The following is a 26311-nucleotide window of genomic DNA, read 5'->3' on the forward strand; positions in this document are numbered from 1 at the left end:
GGAATGGTAGAGATCAATTTAGCCCTTAAAGAACTGGTGCTTGAGTCAAAGCATGCTTAAGCTTTAAGAAAGATTCATTGCATGTTGAGGTCCATTTAAATTATGCATCTTTAGTAAGCAGTGAATATAAGGGACTTGCAATTTTACTGAAATCTTCGATAAACCGTCTATAGTATCTAGCATGACCAAGAAAACTTATTACACCTTTTTGCTTCATAGGATCATTAATATGTTGAATGACCTCAATCTTTGTTGGATCCACCTGGATGCCTTGTACAAATATATGATGGCCAACGACTATTCCTTCTTCCATCATGATGAAACACTTTTCATTGTTTAAAGACAAATTATAGTCTTCACATCGCTGCAAAAAATTCTTTCGAAGTCATCCATGTAAATTTCCATAATATCTTGAGAAATATCAGAAAAGATACTAATCATTGCTCTTTGAAAAGTGGCTGGAGCATTACACAACCATAAAGGAAGAAAAGAATATGCATACGTGCCCCATGGGCAAGTAAATGTTGTCTTCTCTTGATCCTCGGGAGCTATCTGATGAATACTAAGAGGGGGGGGGGGTGAATTAGTATGCCAAAAATTAGTGTACTTAAGCACTTTACTAGACTAACAGTAAACTGGTAAAACAGTTTAGCAAACAAACCAGTTAGCACACATGCAAACCAAATAGCAAATAATGCATTTACCCATAGAAGCATAAACACCATAATACAAGAGATTTTGACGTGGAAACCCAAATGGGAAAAACCACGGTGAGATGAAACTCACACGTAACTATCTGCAGAATAGGAACCAGACCGGTTAAGGTCATACAATGTTCTTTACCAGAACAGATCTTGTTAGGAATATTAATCTCTGTTAGGAGATAAGTCTAATTAAAGACTACCCTGATAGAGGATTTTAGATCCACAGATGTGAACCACCTTATTAGAGGATTTACAAAAGGCTTTTGGGCCTACCCGGTTAAGGGCTTCAAACTTTTCAAAGATGTGAGTAATCAACAAGTGAGTGATCTAGAAAATAACATTGATTGCTTGGTTAGATCCTTGATAGCTCATTCCTAATGCATTCCAACATTACTTCAGTCTTCAACTCATTCACACTCTCTCTAACTCATCAACCACCTTAAACCCTAGCAACAACCTAAAACCCTAGACATGATGTCCTTATAAAGGAATCTGATTTCATGTCGGTCCAATAGGATTACATTACAATTTCCTAGGTTCAATGTATCTAGAAAAGCACCATTAAAGTGTCGGCACCATCAAACAATCGGTGGATGGTAACTCATCACAAAATGCTGATTGGTAACTCATCATAGAGTATTACCGATTCATACAAAATATCAGTTGTCGGTTTGACAAAAATGAAGACTGAGAAATATGTGTTTTGTCACTTTGATCCTTCTTACCACTTGAGATCCTCAAACCGCTTGGGGTCAACATACCGCTTCAGACCGGTAAACACATTTTGCAAAACACTGATAGTCTAAAGACTATAATGCATCATACCGGTTGGGAACAATTGTCGGTTGAGCATAACTCATACATATAAAAGTGATCTCAATGCAAGTGTGTGTCCATCAATAACAATCACAACATAATCATAAAAAATACCAACAATCTCCTCCTTTGGCATTGATGGCAACACGTAGGAAAATTTTGACATCTAAGTGTTTTACAACAAAAATATGCCATAATCAAAATTACTCCCCCTAAGCATATACACTATCCCTTTTGTAGAAAATACAATGTATACTACTTCTTAACATGAAAGTATACATCAAAACATTCAAAATTTATACTTCTCCCCCTTTGTCAACAATGACAACAAAAATAATATTGCAGACCAACCCCTATTCCATTAGTATTAAAAGAATAAGATTTTATGAAAATAAAGAATAAAACTTGTCAAAAACTAATTTAAAGTCGTGCAAAAATTGTTTCATAGATAAGGACCAGGATTCAAGTAGGCAGGTAGCCACTTGTTTCTCTATCTACATCTGGGAGACTTGTTCTTCCATGGTGTCTATTGTGATCATCTCTTGAGTCACCATTAAGGCATCCAGATTGAGATAACATTTCTGAAGTATTTGTAGGTGTGGGAGTAGAATCAGTTGTAGTTCCTAGAAATCTCGAGTCCGGTTGCTGATTTCCAACTCTATTTTGGCAGACTAGATATGAAACCGGTGAACGGTTTGCCTATAAGCTATAAAAGAGTCATATGGTGGCTTGAAGGTGCTCATGTATAACTGCAAGTCAGTTTGTAGCTTTTTCTTCTATACAAGCACATCATCACATAAGAGACGGGGTTGGCAAATCTTACTCAGTAGTAGATTCCCCTCATCTGGAGCATTCCTTATGTCTTTTTGATCTTTTTGCAGATCAGACCAGAGCTCATTTAGCTTCTTCACCAGGGCAATGTTGAGAGCCTTTTGATGCTCTTTCTTGGCATTTGCCTCTGCTAGCTCTTCTAGGCTCTACACCTAATCATCCACTATGGTTTATAGGAGCTTCAATTGTGCCAGTGATGAATCAGTATTGGGGAGGTTTGTGTCGGGTAACAAACCGGTAAGAGTGTCCACCGCAACTTGGATCATATCTTGCTGCTTCTTCCTCCTTATCACTTCAAGGCATTCTTGAGCAACCTTAATGCTCTGTAGCAGTATCATTTCATTTGCAAACTGGAGGTCAATAGGACTAGTGAGGTCAGTCGGTTTGGCTTGACTACCGGTTGCCTTTGGAGTCTCCATCTGAGTGCTTTTTGCCGCTTCTTCTTTCTCTGTAGCTCTTAACTTTTCCTCTTCTGTCCTTTTCTTTTCCTCTTCTTATGTTTCCTTTTCTCTTCTTTCCTCTGCTTCTCTTCTTCTTCATCCTTTTTCTTCTGCTCCTCTTCCTACTGCTTCTTCTCCTCTTCCTTTTTATTTTCTTCATCTTTCTGCTTCTTTTCTTCTTCATTCTTCTTCTTCTCCTCTTCCTTCTTCCTCTTTCCCTCTTCATCCTTCTTCTTCTCCTCTTCATCCTTCTTCTTCTTCTTCTCTTCCTTTTTCCTCTTCTTCTCTTCATCCTTCTTATTCTTCTCCTCTTCCTTTTTCCTCTTCTCCTCTTCATCCTTCTTTTTCTACTTACCCACTTCCTTTCTCTTCTCCTCTTCTTTATCCTCCTCTGCTTTCTTCCTTTTCTTCCTCCTTTTTGTCCTCTGCTTCTTTTTTCTTTTCTACCTATTCTACCTACTTCTCTTGTCTTGTTGCTTCTTATGGTGCATCCTAAGTAACATTTTCACCATCTAAGGCATCTACATCAATGGGGTCCATTTGTTCTGTGACTGGTTCTTCTTCACTGTCATACATCTCATCCGGTTTGCCAGTTTCTGATTCTCACTTGGTTTTTTTATTGGCTTTAGCCAATTGATGCATCTTAAGGGCTTCTTGAGCATGAGTATGTGTATCCTTGATCACTTCTTGACCCTTTCCTTCCAGTAATAGGAGTCTTCTTCTTCTCATGAAGAAGATGCCTTTGTATTTATTCATAACTTTGAAAAGTTATGAATTGGATACATCAGGAAAATTTTGAGCAAATATTTTCTCCCTCATTTCCTATTCCTCTTCTATGGCAATGTGCCATTTATTGTCTAAAGAATTGTACAAAGAATCTGGTGTCTTAGATCTAATTTATGAAGGCGACTGATCATTAACACATAAATACCTAATGATTTCCTATTCAACTACTTCCTTTTCATCATCATTGAAATCATCAAAACAATCAATAAAATCATTCAACACATTTCTCCTAATATTCTTTATAGTTCTTTGACAATGTGTCAAAGGTTTGTAAGAGGAAATGTCAATATTTACTAGTGCAGATGATGTTGATTCATTCTTTGTCTTTTTATTAGTTTGCCTTGTCTTCTTCTTAGGCGGTTCTTCCAAAACAGTTTCTTCTGAGTCAGGTGTATTGCTTTTTGTCTTCTGCTTCCTCTCGAAGACTTTTGTAGGTGCCACTTCTTGTTTCTTCTTAACTGGTGACCGCTTGGTCACTTTGGGACTGGCTGTAGCAACCGGTGCCGATGCCAAAGGCACTGCCTTTCCTTTCTTTTTAGAGGGTTCTACAACCGGTGCAACCCTTTCCAAATAGGCGTTGGTTCTCTTTTCCCTAGGATCAAGGGGTGAGGTGATTAGGGTAGAAGCATACCAATCCAACATATCATACATTACCTCATAGCCCATAGGCTCTACTTCTTCATGTCTAGGCTCAACAGCCTCCATTAAGCATTCATCCACTTTGATGATAAAGCAGACGTCCTCTTCATATTTCTTGACAATGTCACTAGATATCCTCATCCTTAGGCTCATCTAGCTTCTGAACTCATCAAAGTACTTGTTTAGAATTTCAGGGTAACCAGTTCCAACTGCTTGCAGGCTCTCTTTGATCTACTTGGTAACCGGTTGGTCGGCAAACCACTGAATATCTCCAACTCTTGGGAAATAACCTTGGAAGTAGAAGAATAACCCTACCAGTAGTCATCCAAACTTGAATCTCAGTGCATTGTCTTGTTTGATTGACTTAAGATTCAACATAAGTTTTCTTTGCATACAGGTGCATAGATCAAACGATGCATCCTCCTTGATCATCCTGTAAGCGGCATTTACCACTATAGTAGAGATAGAACTAATTATGCTGGTAGAGAATGTCTGGTAGCCTATCACCATGTAGGCATACTTGACTAGATCATCCTTGATTGAGTTGACAGTCATGCCATGTGAGTCATTCATTGAACCGGTGAGCTTGGACATTTCAGTCTTGCTGACCTTCCTTAGGGCTGGCACTTCCCCTGTATTGCAGAAACCGGTGATGACCTAAATAGCTTGGGGTGTGATATCATGTGTTCTCTCAAGATACATCTTGTCACCATGAACTCTACTCAGAGTGATTCAAGTGTGGTCATCTGTCAAATCCTCTAGGAAGTAAACCGCATTGTGAAGTTTCTTCTTCTCCAAGATGCTATACTTTGGTTTGATCTTTTTATCCTTCCCACATAATAGACCTAGCTAAGAATGGATTGCGAGAGACCCTAGGTCTTCAATTTTACAATCTATATAATTAGAAATGCCTTCTTCCACTATCACACCATCCGGTACTTGAGACAAGGCATTATATTTCAACTTTTGTTGTATGAAGTCCATAGAATCAACAATTGCACTAGAAATATCATGAGATGCGAAAGCCATGATAAAACAGAAAAACTCGAGAAATACCTTTTGGAAATTGAGAATTTAGAGCTTGCTAATTCCACTTCGCCTCACACTTCGTCAGTTGTTAAATCAAAGCTTTGAGTTCTTCTCTTGACCGTTTGATATTTGCTTCTGAATCTTCTTCAGGGTTTCGAGATTTCTTTGAATCGCAACACAAGTCACTTTTTCTTTGCTCTGCACTTGAAAAACTTCTTCTCTTGGAAAAAGATAGTGAGAAATGATTTGAAAATTCTTTTTAAACATTTCCTCACCTACCATAATAAATGCTCCACCATTAGGGCGTAAACCCTAATTTGCTTGTTACCGTTTTTGGTCTTTTGCCAAATGACAGGTATCACATACCAGTTAAGGTCTTTTACTGGTATAAACTGAGGGTTCAAAACATTTCACCATTTTCTCCCCCTAAGATTTTCAGATGCTTAGTTTGTCAGTTCTGTGATTTCCACACTAGGTGCAAAAATCGGTTCTTCTTAGAACATTGCTGGTTTCTTCTTCTAGGTTTTGTTCATATCCGCTTGAACAGTGTCAATATCAATCTTTCCTTCTAGAGTGACTGGTATGTCATCTGATATGTTCTTTCTTATTCTGCAGAATCTGGCAATGTGACCCAGTTTGTTGCAATGATAGTAGACCATTCCAGGTGCTCTCCAAGGTCCATTATTCATGTTACCATTCTTCCTCCTGCATGTTGCAGCAGTGTGACCATGACAATGACAGATCAAATAGTTTTCTCTCCATCCGGTTGCCACTTGATAGCCACTATTTCCTGACTGATAATTAAAGGCATTAAACCGGTTGTGATTCCGGTTCACAAAAGGTTCCAGACCAACTCCTTGAGTCCTCTGAGGATATCTTCTAGTGTTGTTCATAACAGACCTGCATTCAGATGCTCTATGCCCAAACTTGTTGCATGCATAACAATTACCATTGAATCTATAGGATCTAGGCTTATCATTTAGAAAATAAGGAAAATTATTGTAGTCTTTTCTCCTACACACATTGGTAATATGTCCTTCTTTAAGACAATTAAAGAAAATAGGTTTAAACTTTTGCTTACCTTTATCCTTTGATGTCGGTTGTTTCTTCAATGCTTCAGCATTTGTACTAGAGGTCTCACCTTCCTCATGACTGGAGTAACCAAGTCCATCAGTATTATTGACAGGTTTGGCTGATTCAAGCTTTTGCTCTAGCTTAACAGTACTCTTGTTGAACTTAGCAAGTATTTCCTTTGACTCAAGAGAGTTCTTTGGAAATAGCAGCATTTGTTTCCATCAAGTTTGCATTCTTAGAGATGGCTATGTTTAGTTCTCCTTTCATGTCTTCCTTTCCCACTTTTCTCTCATTGAGTTGAGTAGATAGGGCACTGATCTTTTGCTTCAGCTTGGAGATTTCATGATCTTTGTCTTTTACCAGATCTTCAGCTTTCCTCCAGTTCTCAAGCTTTTGGCACATTCGAATAGTCAGTCCTTCCAGCTCTTTTCTTAGGTTGGAATTGGATTCATTCAGCTTTACTACTTCTTGATTCAGGGCTTCCATGTCTGCTTCATCAAAAGAACTATTTTCAGATAGCTCCATCCATTTTTCAGCATGTTCTCTCCTTTTTTCTTGAGAGGCCTTATATTTGACCATAAGATCATCATAGGCTTGCTCAGACTGAGTGAGCCAATGAGTAAGTTTTCTCATAGTGTATTCCCCCATATCTATTTCCAAGTGGTTAGACTTATCCAAAGGTCTAATATCAATTGATGAATACTAAGAGGGGGGGTGAATTAGTATGCCAAAAATCAGTGTACTTAAACACATTACTAGCCTAATAGTAAACTAGTAAAATAGTTTAGCAGATAAACCAGTCAGCACACATGCAAACCAAATAGAAAATAATGCATTTACCCATAGAAGCATAAACACCATAACACAAGAGATTTTGACGTGGAAACCCAAATGGGAAAAACCATGGTGAGATGAAACTCACAAGTAACTATCTACAGAATAGGAACCAGACTGGTTAAGGTCATACAATGTTCTTTACTAGAATAGATACTATTAGGAATCTCAATCTCTATTAGGAGATAAGTCCTATTAAAGACTACCTTGCTAGAGGATTTTAGATCCACAAATGTGAACCACCTTATTAGAGGATTTACAAAAGGCTTTTAGGCCTACCCGGTTAAGGGCTTGAGACTTGTCGAAGATGTGAGTAATCAACAAGTGAGTGATCTAGCAAATAGCACAGATTGTTTGGTTAGATCCTAGATAGCTCATTCCTAATGCACTACAACATTACTTCAGTCTTTAGCTCATTCACACTCTCTCTAACTCATCAACCACCTTAAACCCTAGCAACAACCTAAAACCCTAGACATGATGTCCTTATAAAGGAATCTGATTTCATGTCGGTCCAATAGGATTACAATACAATTTCCTAGGTTCAATGCATCTAGACATATTCTGTAACATGACAGAAAAAGCACCATTAAAGTGTCGGCATTGTCAAACAATTGGTGGATGGTAACTCATCACAAAATGTTGGTTGCTAACTCATCACAGAGTATTACTGGTTCATACAAAATACTGGTTATCCATTTGACAAAAATGAAGATTGGAAAATATGTGTTCTACCACTTTAATCCTTTGTACCACTTGAGATCCTCGAACCGCTTGGGGTCAACATACCGCTTCAGACCGGTAAACACATTCTGCAAAACACTGATAGTCTAAAGACTAAAATGCATCATACCAGTTCGGAACAATTGTCAATTGAGCATAACTCATACATATAAAAGTGATCTCAATGCAAGTGTGTGTCCATCATTGACAATCACAACATAATAATAAAAAATGCCAACACTATCTAGATCTAATTGTAGCCACTAAATCCATCAAGGAATGAAAAATATCTCTTACCAGCTAAAGAATCTAATACCTGATCCATAAATGGTAATGGAAAATTATCTTGTCTTGTTGCTAAGTTTAGAGCTTTATAATCAACACGTACCCTCCATTTTCATCCTTTTTTAGGGACTATCACCAGAGGTGATACCCATTGACTGTCAGAGATAGGATAGATAAACCCAGCTTTTAACAATTTCTGTAATTCTTCTTTATCTATCTCCTTCAAAGTAGGATTGATTCTTCTTTGAGGTTGTCTGAGTGGGCAACATTCATCCTTTATATAAATATGGTGGGTACAAACTATTGGATCAATCCCATTCATAACCTTGTAATCCCGTGCAAAAGAATTTTTATGAAGTTTCAGCAAGTCCACAAGGCCCTCTTTTTGAGTACCTGATAGATCTCCATTAATATTCAAATATTTATTCAATTCCACCTCTATCTTAATAGTAAGATCAATCTGGTTTATATCAGAAAAATGAGAAGAAGATAATTCCTATGGCAACAGAGTATGTAATATATCAGTGGCTGCAGGAAAGTCCAAATGAGCAATATTCGGAACCAATTCTTGCAATTTTTTCTCTTCTATGAATTCATTTATCAGGATTTTATAAAGAATTGATTCTTTATCATATAACTGCATGAGTGGTCCATGATTAATCATCATAAGGTGATTAATAGAGTCAATTTCTTCAGATTCTTCTCCCAAGATAGGCCAAACGACTTGTTTTTGTTCAAGCTGGGGTTGTGCTAGAGAATACAAGGATAATATTTTTGTAGAACTCCCATCTGAAATAGTCATATCCCCTGATCTACACCCAATATATGCATCAGTTGTGGCAAGCCAAGGTCTGCCCAAAATGACTGGATATACTCCCAATGTTGCCTTTGGAGATAAAATCATAAAGTCTGCAGGATACTCCCAGGAATCTAGAATAACCACTACATCCTCTAAGATACTATTAGGTCTCATTGTAGAGCCATCAACAAGCTGTAGAACTATGGGTGTAGGCCTTTAAGTATTGATCTCAAGATGTTTCAATACTTCCCTTGTCATTACATTAATGGCTGCCCCTAAATCAATCAAAACTTTTTTTATTTGACTACCATTAATGACTATGCTCACAATAGGACTACTTGGATCAGAATACTTTGGGATGGCAAACCTACCTAACATAATATCAGCTAGTTGACCCATAACATGCATTGTTTGTGGATCTTTTTTCTTCTTGCTAGGTTTTTTAAGACATACTTCTCTCAATGCCTTGCCATATATGGGAACATCCTTTATTGCTTACAATAATGGAATTTTAACACAAATGTGCTTCAGTTGATCGATAATATCAAATCTTTGTTGTTGTTTAGTGGGGACTTCTTTTTCTTGCAATCTATGGGGAAATGGTGGCAATATTTGATTTTGGGGTATTGTATCTATTGGATTAGAGGTTTCTTGCTCCTCCTGTACCTCAGTGATAATTGGATGAGAGGGATTAGGTAAAGTTGTTCTAGATCGGAGGTGAATGTCATCTAGTGATAAAGAATAGGCTGGGTACTAATTAATATCAGCTGAATAAGCTTGTTGTTGTTGCTGAGACTTGATATTTGGATTTGGCAATGGTTGAGTAGGTAACTGTGTTGGTTAAGGTGGTGTAGCAATAGCTGCAAGAGGAGGCATTAAAGTAGGAGGTTGTGGTTGCTGAATAGGTGGCTGATAACCAAAAGATTGAGCTGGCCATGGCTGGCTTCCCCTCAATTGAGAAGTAGGTTGCCAATTCCCTTGAAACTAGTTTCCTTGGCCCTAAGGTGTGTACCAGTTCCCCTATGGTTGCTACCACTATGGCATTTGATTAGCAAAATGCTACCCTTGGCCTTGTGAACCATACCAATTTTGATAGTTACCAAGATTTTGAGAATACTATGGTTGCCATTGGTTATTTGCTGCATAAGAATTTCCACTATAACTAGAAAAAGAAAGTGGATCGGGTGGAATACCTTGTCTTTGAAAATTTGGTCTTCTTTGAGCAACATAGAAGACTTGCTCATCCTCACCTTGAATTGGCTTGAAGTCAAGTACCTCCACGTTTGCAACCATCTTACATCTATAATCTTTCTTTCATTTTTTACAATGAGGATAGAATTATGCAAGGAATGCATTTGCTTCCTTATGCTTCTTCTTAACTACTAGTGTATCCAACTGGGTAGCCATATTGTTTATAATGTTCTTCTTGAAATCCTTTAATAGATGACTAAGTTCCATTCTAGAAACTCCAGTTCCAGATGCTGATAATGGTGCACCTGGTTTAAATCTCCTATTCTTCTTAGAAGTAGATCTGGAATACTTCTTGCAAATTTGTCCTATTTCAGCCCAAGTGGATTGTGTAATGTCACCTCCTCCCATAAGATCCAAGGAATCAGTGCATTCATCACTGGTTCCCCTCAAAAATATCAATTTGAGGGAATCTTCATTGAGTGTGCTATGCTTAGAATTTTTGACACTAAACAAAAACCTTTCCAAGTAATCTTCAAGACTCTCATCTTCAGTTTGTGTCATTCTAAAGATATCATCCCCATGATGATCAGTACCTCTACAATAATCTTTGTATTTTGCAAGAAATGACCATTTCATCTCATCCCATGTATTGATTGTGCTACTACCCAAGATCATGAACCATCTCAAGGATGACTCCTTCAAAGTGGCAGGAAATATTTTGAGTCTATGGGCATTTGTAGTATAGTCAAAACTCCTATAGAGAACATCAAACTCAAATAGAAATGTGTCTGGATCCTCTGTCACCAATCCATAGAATTTAGGGAGTGAAGATGCTGGTATGTTCTTGAGATTAGCATTATCATGCTGATCAGAGATGGGAAACTCAAACATTGGACCTGGTGGTGGTGGTGGATTATTCCCACTAGGAGGAGGGTTCCCTTGCATCAGACTTGTGGGGGTTGTTACTATAGGAAATTCCTCTTCTTGAAGATCAAAAAGGAACTGAAGACTACCTTCTGGAAATTTAGATTCAGGGTGATTCCAATTCTGTGGGGCTTGGTAAAGTTCATCAAAAGGATTTATATCTAGGAAATTATCTTCTGCATGATTAGGATGAGTGGGTAGAAATCTACCTCTGGGGTCTCTTCTTCTTCTATACATGTAGATTCATGAAATTTTCAAATAATAAAGAATCCCAAAAACAATTAACTGGAAACAATAATAACCATAAAAGGTTCTCAGTTTGACACCATCCCCGACAACGGCACCAAAAATGTCTACTCCAACTATAATAATAATAACTCTAATTTAAATCTCAACCCAAAGTTTGGACATTCATCTAGTAAAGTTACTATTTTCATGGCTAGTGTTCATTTAGTTATCAACCCAGGGACATAAAACCTGAAATGGGTCTACACTATATATGCACTAAGTTCCTTCAATGGCTATTCTGCATTGCTGCAGTAACTAACATTATGCAGAAAGGAAAGGCAAGCATGGAAATTATAGAAGGCTATAGGAAAGCTTATAAAAACAATGCTGGAATGATCTAATATAAATAACAGAAGTCACTCTATTCTGGCTTGGCTGCACGAACAATCAGTGGATCTATTTCCAGTAGTTGCAGGAATAGTCAAGGTATGAACTTCTACTACAACTAAATAAGAACTAATTTCAATGAGCATAAATGTGGGATCACTCACTAAGTGGACCCCCTTGGATGACTGATATCAAGCTTCGAGAAAAATACTTTTAGTAGATCAGAACAACATATCTTTTATTCATTGCTTCCTAAAAATGATTACATGTTTTAAAAAACTCTAGAATACTTATCAAAATTCTCTACTCTATTCCTTTCTATTCTATCTAACCTCTAAGAAAAAAGGAAGAGCTTATTAAAAAGAAAAGATCAACTACAATGGACAACTCAAATCACGCCCAAAAGAAGAGGCGGATGATTGACTGATGAAGAAGATAACTAGAGCTTGGCTGCAGGAAACATGGATCTAGATTGAAATACAGTCTTTGCATGCCATAGCGATATTTTGTGAGTTCAATGCCCACTAGAGTTAAACTTCTGTAGTTCTACTTGGCTGCTCCGCTCATGCCATACCTTGCGCTCGCTCGGCTCCTCTTCAGCTTGATCTCCAGTTACTTCTTTTGTGATTCTTCCTTCTTTAGGCGAGAAAGGAGAATATCCATTGTGGCATCATTTATTATCTGCACTACAAAAAAAACAACATACAAGGACATGCATACGTATTTTATTTAATTAATACATTCATTAATTCACATATGATATTACCCTAAATAATCTGTATAGCAACTAGAACAAATCATTTGGTTGTAGGAATAAATGGCATGGCTGCAGGAATAAACCGGCAAAGTTCAAGCATGATTTCATAAGTTCAGGTTTAATACATGGAATACATATAGTCAATTTACAACACTTCACTACTACTATGCAAACCAAAAGATGTCAAAAACCTAAGAGTTTTGATGATAAAAACATGACAAAGTCTCAACTTATCAGTATTCAGCCCCAAGAACACCACAACAAAATGGTGTTGTAGAAAGGAAAAATCAGACTGTCAAGGATATGGCAAGAACCTTGTTGAGTGAAGCAAACATGCCAGATATGTACAGGAAGGAAGCAGTTCATATTACTGTATATACTTTAAACTAGGTTCAACTGAGAGCAAATAGCATAATGACTCCTTATGAATTGCGGTATGACCAGAAGCCATTAGTTAATTATTTCAAAGTTTTTGGAAGTAAGTGCTTCATTGGAGAGATGAAGATAGATTAGGTGGTTTTGATTCTAGGAGTGATGAAGGTATTTTCTTGAGTTACTCTACTCACAAAAAAGCCTACAAATGCTACAACAAAAGACTAAGAAGAGTCATTGAGAGTGTGCATGTAAGAGTTGATGAAGAATTGGACAAAGGAAGACAAACATAATGTTACCAGTATGATGATTTCTATGATGAAGATGAAGTACAGTCCAAAAGTGAACAAGAAGAGGCACCCAATAAGAGCCCTAATAGATATGTACAAAAAAATCACTCGGAAGAGCATATTATAGGTAATAAAAATGATGGTGTATAGACAAGAAGAAGGCTTTCTTGGAGCAATGAACAAGTGAATTTCTACCTCATGACTAAAATGGAACCCAAAACATTTAGTGAGGCTAGCAAAAGTGAGAAATGGATTGATGAAATGGAAGAAGAGATACAACAAATTTAAAAGAACAAGACTTGGGAGTTAGTTCCTAGACCACCAGATAAAAATGTCATTGGTACTAAATGGGTCTACTAGAACAGGATGAATGAAGAAGGTAAGATTGTTAGCCATAAAGAAAGATTAGTGTGTAAAGGGTACTATCAAGTGGAAGGAATAGATTTTGAAGAAACCTTTGTACTGGTTGCAAGACTTGAGGCTATTAGAATGTTCTTAGCATTCTTTGCCATCAAAGGATACAAGGTATATGAAATGGACATTAAATCTGCCTTCTTGAATGGCAATTTGGAAGAAGAAGTCTACATTGAGCAACCAAAACATTTTTTACTTCATGATGATGAAACTTTTGTATGCGGATTGAGGAAAGCATTGTATGGTTTAAAGAAGTCTCCAAGAGCATGGTATTCAAGGTTAGATAAGTACCTTAAGGAGAAAGATTTCAAAAGGGGAAGTGCAAACATTTATTTGTACATCAAAGAAGATGGAAATCACATGATTATTGTTGTTGTGTATGTGGATGATATAATATTTGGATTCAACAAGGATACATTGTGTGAAGAGTTTGATGATCAGATGCAGTTAGAGTTTGAGATGCCAATGCTTGGAGAGCTATCATATTTTTTTGGTTTGTAGATTTCACAACAAAATAAAGGTATATTTATCTCCCAAACCAAGTATGCCAGAGATATGTTGAAGAAGTTTCAGATGGAAGACATCAAACCGGTAAGTACCACCATGGTGACTAGATGCAAGTTGAGCAAGGTTTATGAATCAACGGAAGTGGATCAGACCTTGTAGAGATCCATGATTAGTAGTATGTTATATCTTACCACTTCAAGACCAGATATAGTGCAGACAATATCTATGGTGGCAAGATTTCAAGCTGCACCCAAAAAGTCACATGTGAATGCAATTAGAAGGATCTTAAAGTATCTACAAGGTACGCCTAATTACGTCCTATGGTATCCAAAGTAGGCTAAGTTCACTTTACAAGCCTACACCAATGTTGATTCAGTATGTTGCATTGATGACAAAAAAAGCACAAGTTGTGGAGCATTTTTTTTAGGTGACCGGTTAGTTTCATGGCACAACAAGAGGCAGGATTCAGTTTCCTTATCTACTATCAAGGTAGAATATATTGCTACTGCTACAAGTTGTTCTCAAGTGTTATGGATGAAGAAAACCCTCAAGGACATTCAGATAGAAATATCTAACCCTATTTCTATCTGGTGTGATAAATCAAGTGCAATAAAAATTTCAAAGAATCTAGTTATGCACTCAAGGACAAAGCACATTGCCATCAAATACAATTATCTCAAGGAGAAGGTTGCAGAGAAAGAAGTAAAGGTAGAATATGTTTCTACAGGTGAACAAGTTGCTGATATCTTCACAAAACCTCTGCTGGTAAACACATTTGAGTATCTAAGATACAAGTTAGGAGTTGTCCCACTAGCTTTATGCACTTAAATGTGTATCAAGATTTGTGGTTCAGGGGGAGTTCATAGTCTTACCTTTTGATTCTAGGACCATATGCTAGATACAAGGGAAGATCAGGTGTTTGTGTGGCAGTACTGGTTGGTTTGAGACTTTGGTAAGTTGACTATTCAATCTGTTTATCTACCAAAGCCACAATCATCCTGACAGGGAGAGTCACTTCACAGGGGGAGAACTTGATCATAAATCCTTGTTTGTGAGCTTTATAGTTGTCTATTGAATTTGTCTATCTACAAAAGTCACAATTTGGCCTGCCGAGAGAAAAGGTAAAGTGGTCTTACCCACCAGAAATTGATGTTTGTGCCCTTTGTCATTGTTGTCAAAGGGGGAGAGAGAAATCAATATTTGTGAGATTGGATTGTGAATATTTGAATAATATATGTGTTGAAATCAATGCGAAAGGGAAAGATTGTTAGCATTGTGTTGTTATTGATGTCAATCAGTATAGAATGTTATCGGTATAGAATATCAACACTATGGGATGTCAATATGTAAGTTTGAGATTGTGGTATGCAAGATGGAGATTGTTGTATGCAAGATGGAGATTGTTGACATGTTGATGCCAACTAGTAAGTATGTCAACTGGTAAGAAAATAAAGAAACAAATTGAAGAGAAGACTAACATAATTGAAGAAAATGCATTGAATGATTGTCAGATCACATATATTGAAGAGGTGAATACCAAACCAAGAGTAGTCTGTGTTATCATCACCTAACCGACAAAACAAAGAAGTACATATCATAAAGATTAACTGGTTAGTGTATACCAGTAGTGTGTTTAGTCAATGACCAAGTCTAAACTGACATAATCAAATAAGTTAGAAGTCAAGATAGATAACACGTGGACTCTAGGTGGAAAGCATGCAGTGGTAGGTGAATTGTGCATTGGTAAGGTAGTTATAGATTAGGTCGATATTAAATGTTGACTACAAAAAATCACAGATTGATTGAAGAAGATTGCGACTCGAAGAAGATCGAAAGGAAATAGCTAGATTGACAAATTCAAGGCCGACAAATAGGATCAAGCTTCCAAATATAGTAAATGTGTGTTAGATGGATTAGAAATGGCGGTGATGTTTGATTTGTTGCAAGTTGTCAATATCAAAGATAAGATCTGATTTGATTTGATACAGATTATGGTAGGAGAAGAAAACCCTAGCCACGTGAAGTTTTAATTTTAGTTCTAGTGGGAAAGCATGCTCATATAAATGTGCAAGTAAAAGATCTAAGATGATGATGAGAAAGTGTGATTCTTCCAAGTGAGAGTTGATCAGTCTGAGTGTTGATAAAAAAAATATTGAAGTGACTGAGTGTTAGAAGAAGAACTGACAAGAAGTGTTTAACTGACAAGGCTTAAGGTAACTGGTAAACTACTATAGAGTTTAATAGTTCATCTAATTGGTAGTGTCTGAACCAATAAGATAGTAGTAGAGAGTGAAGGACAATAGAGTGAGTATCAAAGGAGGTCTGGCAAGGCAAAAGCTGAGTAGAAGAGAATTTAGACAGAGAGATTTGAGATCTGGTAGAGAATCCATGTGACAAAAAAAGAGTTCAACCGGTAGAGTGATTTGTTTGTAGGTGTTACAAAACTCATTTGTAACAAAGTGTTTATCATTATATTGATTTAATATTTCATTGTATTTTAGTGAGTGGGTGCTCAGTGTAAGGGTTGGTTCTCCTTGAGTTGGTGCTCAGAATAGATTAGGGGTTGGTGCTCCTTTGGGTAGGTTTCCATAAATTGTTAGGGGTTGGTGCTCCTTGGGTTGGTGCCCTAAATATTGTAAGACTATTATTTCATTGTGAGGCTAGATTGAAGTAGTAGATCTCCAGCAGCATTTCTCACCAAGGGTTTTCCCACAGTGGGTTTTCCTCATATATCATTTGTTATGTGATGTGTTTTTGTGTGTGATTGCTTGTTAGTGTTTTCATTATTCTACCGAATGCACACACTATTTGAAATTGTTTATATCACTGATTCACCCCTTCTCTTAGTGATATCTTGTGTTCTACAATATTGTTCTGGTGAAGATTGATGCATGAGAGATTCTTAAGAGTTGTCGTTGATGGAAAATCAATTCAGAAATCATATCCATCATGTAGATCGCATTTATCAGAAGTTGTATTATCATTAGGCATAAGTCTGGAAGGTGGAATATAGTATCCGATAGAGTATGAATAAAATGTGTAGATCTTAATTTTGGCTGCATAACTTTGGTTACAGTGATAGAGACAAATGATTCTAAGTTCAAGGTAGCTTATTTTCTCATCCTAGTATCCAGTGTTGATTCATGAGTGATATTGGAGATCTGGTATTAGGTAATTCAGGTAGAACAAAGCTATTTTGGTGTAATGTGTGATGCAAAAATTTTGGGATGAGTTTGGTGATTGGTTTTGAGTTCAAGATGCTTGAGCTGACATGTGTGAATATTGTTATCATCTTGTTTAGATCTACATATGGATTTATGGATGAATTTGTTACAAGTATGGTTTCCATTACACCAAAAGATCAACTTGTCAATGCTCAATACAACCACTGGACTTATTGAATCCACAGGAGGTGGTAAAGCCATGTCACAAACCTGAGCACTTCATTGCACAAAACAAGGAGACCAAGGGCACATACCTTGCAACAATCCCCCCAGTGTAGGTGAAGGGGTTTGTGACATGGCTTAACCGCCTCCTATGGACTCTATAAGTCTAATGGTTGTATCAGGAATTAACGGGTCGATGTTTTGGTGCAAAGACAACCACACTTGTAACAAGTGGTATTAGAGCTTGGTCATAGGTTCAAACCCCTCGCTTGGGCTGGGGGGATTGTTGCAAGGTGTGTGCCCTTGGTCTCCTTGTGTTGTGCACCATAGTGCTCGTGTTTGTGACATGGCTTAACTGCCTCCTATTGATTTTATAAGTCTAGTGGTTGTATCAGGCATTAACAGGTTGATCTTTTGGTGCAATGACAATCACACTTGTAATAGAATTTAGCCGACTTGTTGGTACACATTTAATGTTGCATGTTATGTGGTTTTGGAAGCTGACATGAGAATTAATATATTTTGGTGGTATAGATATATAAGAACAATTCATTTGAAGATTTGAGGATATGGTATGTGTGTGAGAAGACTCTATGAGTGAATGTGTGAATTTTTGTGAATATTATTGAAGGTTTTAGTGCTCTAGTATATGACAAAGTAGTAGAAAAAAGTGACAAGTCAGAACAGTGGTAGGACAACCCTTGAGCTTAATAGGAACTACTATTTGGCATATGTAAATGCTATCATTTAGTTCAGATACTATTGTAATCAATTGTAAGGAAGTGATCCTTCTTCTGGTTTGTACCCCTCTCTGTACTTGATCAGTGAGTGCTAGGAAGTGTGCCTGAATGCAAGTGAATTCCCCTTTTGTAATATTATCATACTCCCGATCAAAGTCTAATAATATTGTGGGTGTAAATCCCACTGTGGTTTTTCCCTTTTTTGGGTTTCCATGTAAAAATTATGTTCTTATTGTTTTTTGGTTGATTGGTTTATGTTTCTAAACTTTTCTTACATTATTATGCATCCAGTGGTTTAAGAATCGGTTTAACAAATTTGTGAATTATAGAACATTGATTCAAAATGCCCCTCTTAGTGTTCATTTATTCCAACAATTTGTATCATAGATTAGTTCCTCAAAAGAATCCTAACCACTTGAGGAAGATTTGAAAGATTGAATCAATGGACTCCAGTTTGCAGAAACAACTTATTGTGACACTTGAAGATCTTGATGCAACGATGAAAGAAGAGAGTAGCCTAAGGAGAAGTCTGGATGTTGCCAAAATTTTCATTAAATCTCTAAAAGAAAAAGTGAACACATCGAGAGAGAAGAGAAAGGAACTGGTGGATAAACTGAAGGAAAAATAAGAACAAAGCATTGACAATCAAGCCCTACAACACAAGACAGATGAATATGAGAAGCTCGCTAGAGATAATGCATCCCTAGAGAATGAAATGCAATCCATTGTGATGAAGCTAACAAAGGAGATTGAAGAGAGGAATAAGAATAAAAAAATTTGACTCATTCATTGAAGGATAGATCTGATGAATATTGCAGATTAAACTATGAGAATGACAAGTTGAAGCATGAATTGGTGCAATCTAAGAATGATGGGAAAGAACTTGAAAGGCAAATCATAATTCTGAGAGATGAACTTTCTACTACAAATGAGTACAAATAAAAATTCAAAGCTAGCTCAGCAAGGCTAGATGAGATGCTATAAAGTTAAAGAAGTGGAAAAGACATGTGAGGACTTTGATATGAGAAAGGACAATCATCCGGTTCTGGATAAAGCAATCATCAGAAGAAAAAGATACCTCCAGTAAGACAACCTAATGCTTATAAATTAAATGGTAAATGTTTTGTTTGTAATAATTTTGGTCATATGGCAAGTCAATGCAGAAATAGAATGATGAATAATGGTTCTACCTTTATCAATCAATGTTTCATATGCAACAATTTTGATCATAAGTCAAACATGTATAGATTAGTGATGAATAATTTCCAAAACAAGAGATGCTATTATTGTGGAATGTTTGGACATATTTCTAACCAATGCAAGATGAGACCAAAATAGATGAACTTCAGGCATATGTAGGGAAATGTTGTCTGCTATGCCTACAATAAATCTTGTCACATTGCTAAATATTGCAGAAGCAAGAATATGAGCAATAATGCTCTAGTAGATAAGATCAAATCAGATGAAAAGGGCAAAGCAAAGGTAGAAGAGGTCAGAGAGAAACATAAGAAGATGTGGGTTAAGATGGAAAATTTGAATGCACAGAATGTCTCCATACCTAATTCTAGTGTTGGAACCTCATTTGGTAACTAAGGCATTTTGGCCTTAGAGGGAAGCTTTTCATGCAGATCTTTAAAATCCCTTCAAAGATTAGTAACTGGCTGTAGATGTTTGTAGATGATTGAGATTAGTTGTGCAGTTGATATCCAAAAGATTACATGCTTATCTTAGAGTCTGGTGATGAATTCTTGATGAGCAGGGTATTTGAGAATCCTTTAGTGTTGTGCATTTAGTACAACTTAAAAGTAAGGTTTTTGGTGAATAAAAAGGCATTCTATCAGTCATTCTTCACATTGCGAACAAAGTGAAAGAGCACAAGAGCAATGTGAAAGATATTAAGAAATGAAAATAGAGCTTGAAGTGATCCAACAGTAATTCCTAGCATCTGGTTGAAATTGAAAATGTATTTATCTGTGTTTGAGATGTTTTCATACCATATTTTTGAAATGGCATCATCATTTGGTGTAGAAACTTCTTAGGTAGTAGAGATCACTAAAAGGGAAAGGCTAGTATTCAAGAAACATCCATTCAAATTAGTTGAAGATGATCCGAATGGAGCATTTTCCTCTGTGTCATATGGAGTATTGCATAATGAGGATATTAGAGCATATATTCATTGCAATATAAAAGAGTTGGGCAATGCATACATGCTATCATTATACACCAAGCATATGATGGATGAGATGGGAAACCTAAAGCGCAAATTAAAATCATTGCAAGACAAGAGTTTTATCCAGTTTGTTTATTTTCTGATTTTTGATGAACTTGAATGCATCCATTATGTCTTGAGTTGAATCCATGATGAGTTTATATGGATAGATATACCTCATAAGATCACAAAGAAAGCCATTCAGGTGGTAGCTTGTTTACATGCAACTAGTGAGATCCCTAGATTGAGACATGTCAAGAACACCATAGTGACAAAGGTTACCGGATCCCAGTATGATAACCGGTTGATGACAATAAGTGATATTGTTAAAAATAATGTGATATTTTATTCAATGGTGACATGATATAAGGTGTACCAGTCCAGCAGACAAAATTATATTTTTGGTACTGCAATATATACAACCTATCAGATACTCAAGGAGGACAAGAGATATGAACTCTGTAGTACTTCTCAGTTAGCTTTTGAGCAACCTGAAGAAGATTAAACAAGATAAGAAACATGTTTTCAAGTTTAGTTCTTTGATTATCTTCTTGGAACTTTACTTTTTGAATGAAAACCTTGATGTAGGAAAATTACAATGGGCTTATGATAAACCAATGGTAGTTCAGATTAAAAAAGGTTTGCAAGGATTGGGTATAGAAATCTTCTTTGTGGGTTTATTTCAATTCATTTTATGCTATGATGCAAAGCAGGTAAAGGATTCCAAAGGACATTGTTGAAAAATATAAGGATACCATTTGGCTCATGGTAGACAATGATCAATTCCATATGGAGGCAGTAGAACCAAGAATAGTATGGATCATTCCCATGGGGTAGGAAGTGGATGGAAACACTCTTGATGAATATGCTCAACATCTTCTAAATAAACCGATAGATGAGAAAGAATAGAGGTTGGGTACTTACAAGGAGAAAAGTATAGACCTGCATCAAAAATTAATTGAGCTCGAAAGGAAGAGGAAAGTCAAAAAGAAGTAGAAGAGCTTGTAGAACAAATGGGAATGCCCAAGGAAGTTGTTCAAAGGCCTAGAGAGAAGAATATTCTTAAAGAGGAGGATATGGTAAAGTCTAAGGAGATAAAACCAATCTCCACTCCTCCCAAGCAATCCAAGCTAAGGAAAACCAAGTCAGCACCTACCTCCAGTGCTCAAAATCCTATTCCTCCACCCATGACACAAACCAAGTCATCCGGTTGAGAAGAGAAGAGGAAGAAGGAGAAGCTTAAAAGGGTATATGTTGCAACCACTATTGAAGGTGTAGAGACAGAGTCTGATAAAGGAGTATGAGAGGTGAAGAAGACTGCTACCTCTATTAGGGTTGTGAAGAAGCCACAAACTAGTGGAGCCCAACTGACCAAGAAGCCAAGAATAGAAGTTGAGTCATCTGATAGAACTAGACCCAACAAAAAGCCTAAGTTTGAGCTTGATGAAGCTCTAAAGTCCATAAATATAGAAGGTACTTATACTATTGTTCCCCAAATGTCACTAAATGAAATAATTGATGAGGTAGTGAAAGAAGAAAATTTGCAAAACATATCTATATATTATGAGAACTATGATGTTAATGATCAAAGAGATATAGAGAAATTTTTGGTACAGTACATGAACATATACAAAGAATGATTAATAAAGTTATCATCTATGATACCTAAGATCTTATATGAGATTTTGGATGCGAGAAGGCATACAACTAGTCCTGAGGATGAACGGTGTAATGCCCTGCTAGGAAACCCTGAAGGGTTTAAGTTAAAAACACTCAAATAGAGTGTAAATATTTTATTTTATTTAATAAAAATTAAGAGTGTTAATAATAAGTCACAACATTAAGATACATTGAAGTTATCTAACGCTTAGATAACATAGCGGAAGGCTAAACGAACCTAAGGAGTTTCCCAATGCGATTACGTAACCTATCACCTAACACAACTCAGGACAATTGATCCAATTAAGTTGGATATCTTAATTATGAGTTAATGCTTAAGACATGGATATGTTATGTTCGATGAATTGACATCTTAGAATGTTAGGAAGCGTTCATCTATTTTGATTGGAGAGGAGGCTAACATGAGGATATTTACTCAATGCGATTTAAAACATAATTAGCTTAAGAATTCACCCATTAAGGTTTGAGTATGGTTAACTTGACGAGTCCATCCATTTTAGATACAATGTGGCCAATATAATGAAGTTCATTCATTTGGGTTCAAAAGTAACCAACCATAAATGAGATCATCCTTTATAGTTAAAAGTAAGGCTAATGAGATGAAATTCATTCATTAAGAATTAAGTTGTAAATAATAAAATGAGGTTCCCTCATTTGGTTTGAGACATAACCATCTAATAAGTCGTAGTTCACTTATAGAGGATAAAATGTAAATAGCCAAAGAGTTCTTTCATTTAAGTTAAAATAATACTAAGAGATGGAGCCCAATTCATTAAGGTGAAAATGTACTATAGCCACATGAGTTCATCCCTTTAATTAAAATATAGTTAGCAAGATGATATTCATTCTTTCAAGATTAAAAGTACATAGTGACGATCATCCATTAGGATTAAAATATAACTAACTTAATGGGTCCACTCTTTTTAGTTTAAAATAAAGTTAATATGAAGAAATACATTTACTATTTTTAAGATATAAACAACTAAATGAGTTCTCCCATTTTAGTTCAATTATAGCTATCATGAAGAAGGTCATTTATTAAGGTTATAATATGGATAGCCAATTTGAGTTCATCCGATTATAAAACTAATTTGGTGAGGACTATTTGTGTTAGAATAAAATGAAACCAATTAAATAAATTCTTGCAATTTAGGGAATTATAGTTAACAAGATGATGTTCGTTTATTAAGATAATATGGTAAGTAACCAAATGGGGTTCATCCATTAGATTTCCAATTTAGATATTATGACAGTTAACCCAATATTTGTTATCCATTCATTACGATCAAAATTACAAGCTTTATGACAAGTTAATCAAATAATTGTACCTAGTGAGTTTATTACCATGCTTACTTCATTTTATTAATATTAACAAAATACTTTTCCTTAATCACATTTACAATCTTTTATGACCCTGATTACTACATTTAATAAGATGACTAAATTCATACACTTGAGATTTAGCTTCATTAAAAATACCCATTATACACTTACATAATGCAACCATACATGAGAAATTTCAACCCAACTTTAATAATAATAAATATATTACTTATAATATAATTTCATTATTATATAACCCTTTTTAAAAAAAAAAAAAAAGCATACAAGGAAAGCACCATATTTAAATTCTAAATATATATAAAATAAAATAAAATAAAACTAATAAATAGAGGGCAGCCCAAAACCCTAGGAGACGAAACCCTAGGGCAGACCGTGCCCTAACCGAAGAGACTACGACCTCCACGGAGGACGCAGGCCCCTCGGCCTCCACCTCTAGTGGAGTCGGGGTTACTTTGGCCACCATGGAGTCACAGGCCCTTCGGCCCCCACATAGTGGAGCTGGGGGTTGCTGCGGCCTCCACGGGAGTCGCAGTCCCCTCCGGCCCCCCACTGTATGGAATCCGAGAGGAGCTGTGGTGGCGCCGTGGGGAGGGGTGGGTTGAGCTTTGGCTCCCTCCCCGAAACCCCCAATTTAATTTTCTTTTTTTTTTTCCTTTTTTCTTTGAGTAGTTATTTTTCTTTGATTCAATTTACAGTAAAAAAAATAATAAATTTTTTTTTTGAATAAAGGTATAGAAGAGGCAAGAAAATGAAATCCCCCATTTCTTTTATTTTATTTTTTATCACAGTCACATATTTTTCCAGAATGACCAAACTAACAAAATGGTGAAGTTTTTTTTTTTTTTTCAGCAGTCATGATTTTCTAAATACCCAAAACAAACTTCCAGATGGGCAAGATTTATTCAAAACCCATAAACCTTTTAAACATTCTTGATCCAAAAACAACCAATATGGCCTTTTTTTCAAAAACAAACAAAATTTCATGAGGAAGAAACAAACACATTTTTTTTTTGATTCACAATGAAATAAGGGATAAAAGGGAAACCTACCTCCTTTAGCTTTCTTGGCAAGAATTTGAAGATGAGCCCAACCTGCCATTCCAGAAGAACTACATTCTTTTTCCAAAACCCCCAATTTCTTCCTCCAAAATTATTTTTCTTTTCTTTTTCCACAATTTTTCCCTCCCCAAAATATTTTTCAACTTAGGTTAAATGGAAAACCAATTTTGACCTAATTTCTAATTTTGAAATTTAAGCCCTTTTAAAATAAAAAGAAATGATAATTCTTTTCAACTATTAAATTGATTTAACTTGATTTTCTAATTAATATACTTCTCTCTTATTTTGATCTTAATTTTAATTTCTCAATATTAATTAAGCCAACATTTATATTTCGAACTATTGGCAAGGGTAAAGTATTTAACTTAAATAAATTTCAAAAATCAATCTTTTACACTATATCAAACTTTACAAATAAAAAAAATGATTTTCTTTAAATAATAAAATTCATCCTTTCATTTCCAAAATGCAAAAGTGGTTAAATTATTTCTATTTCCAAATGACTTTAAATCTTCCTTTTTTTAAAACGCATAAACTAATTGAATTCATTATTTAAAATTAACCATTAAATTAAATTCGCTACAACATAAATAAATCGATCATTTTTTGATAAATGACTAATCTCATGAAAGTAACCTATTTATTTTAATTTCTTGACTACTAATGTGTAAATGAACACATTAATTCAAATTACATACTTATGCTTGCTACAATTATAAATAAAGTGATCTCTTAAATTAATGATTAATCATATAAAAGAAATCTATCTATTTTAATTTTCCCAATTACTAATGCATACATCCACACATTAAATTGAATTAAATACTTAGGATAAAATACTCCATTTTCCACACGCAAGGCACACAAACCAAGAAAGTCCACCAATCACATGACACGCAACCCAAATGAAAAAGGAAGCCTACGGACCACACACGATGCTCACCTAATCATGGCTAAGGTAAGACGAGAGTTTTATGACCACCTAATCCAAATTCTAAGGATGAAGGAGGTATACTCAACCCTGCGAATCCCAATGGAGATGAACCTTGCACCTAAGCGGTATAGTACCTGCAATCTCCTGCAACCATGAGTCACGCAAGCATACATATATATACATATTCAATGAAGGCATTAGCTCAAGATTTATAACAAGAATTAGGAAACAATTACATTTACACAAGAATCAATGCAATCACACAATAATAGGTACACACAATATTCATATAGTCTAATCTACAACATTACATAATGGTAAATCCACCATTCAAGAATGCCACATAAGAAGTCAACCAAGGTCAAATAGTTTTTACAAGGCCGACTAGGGTAGGGGCGTTACATTCTCCCCCCCTAGGCTCTGACTTACTCCTGGAAGTTGTAGGGCTAAGCGGAAGCCATACAACATGTATTAGCCCTTAAACTCAATTAACAATTATCAGTTTGCACAAATAGCTATTTTGTCAACAATTTAAAACATTATTTATAAATCCTCTACAAATGTCATTATCCATTAGCGGAATGCATCTAAAATCATACACTTCTTAAAATATTCTAGAATTCACACACAATCATAGTAGAGAAACGAGAATTTTTTTTATTTTTTTTCCTTCCTTTCATTACACCATCTAAAGAAATTAAATGATATAAGCAACAATTACCATAATCTCCTATCAAACATGACAAGAAAACATGCCATCAAGATCAAATTCTTTCACCCATACCTCTTTTAACAACAATTTACCGCATGGGACTAGCTTCAAAATTCAATTTCTACAACCAAGTTAACATTTCCATAACTAGGGGCAATGTAGATAACTCAATTGTTTACACTTTCCAGACATACCAGAACCTTTCCAATGACTATGTC

Source organism: Cryptomeria japonica, chromosome 7 (assembly GCF_030272615.1).
Source record: "Cryptomeria japonica chromosome 7, Sugi_1.0, whole genome shotgun sequence".
Lineage (NCBI taxonomy): Eukaryota > Viridiplantae > Streptophyta > Pinopsida > Cupressales > Cupressaceae > Cryptomeria > Cryptomeria japonica.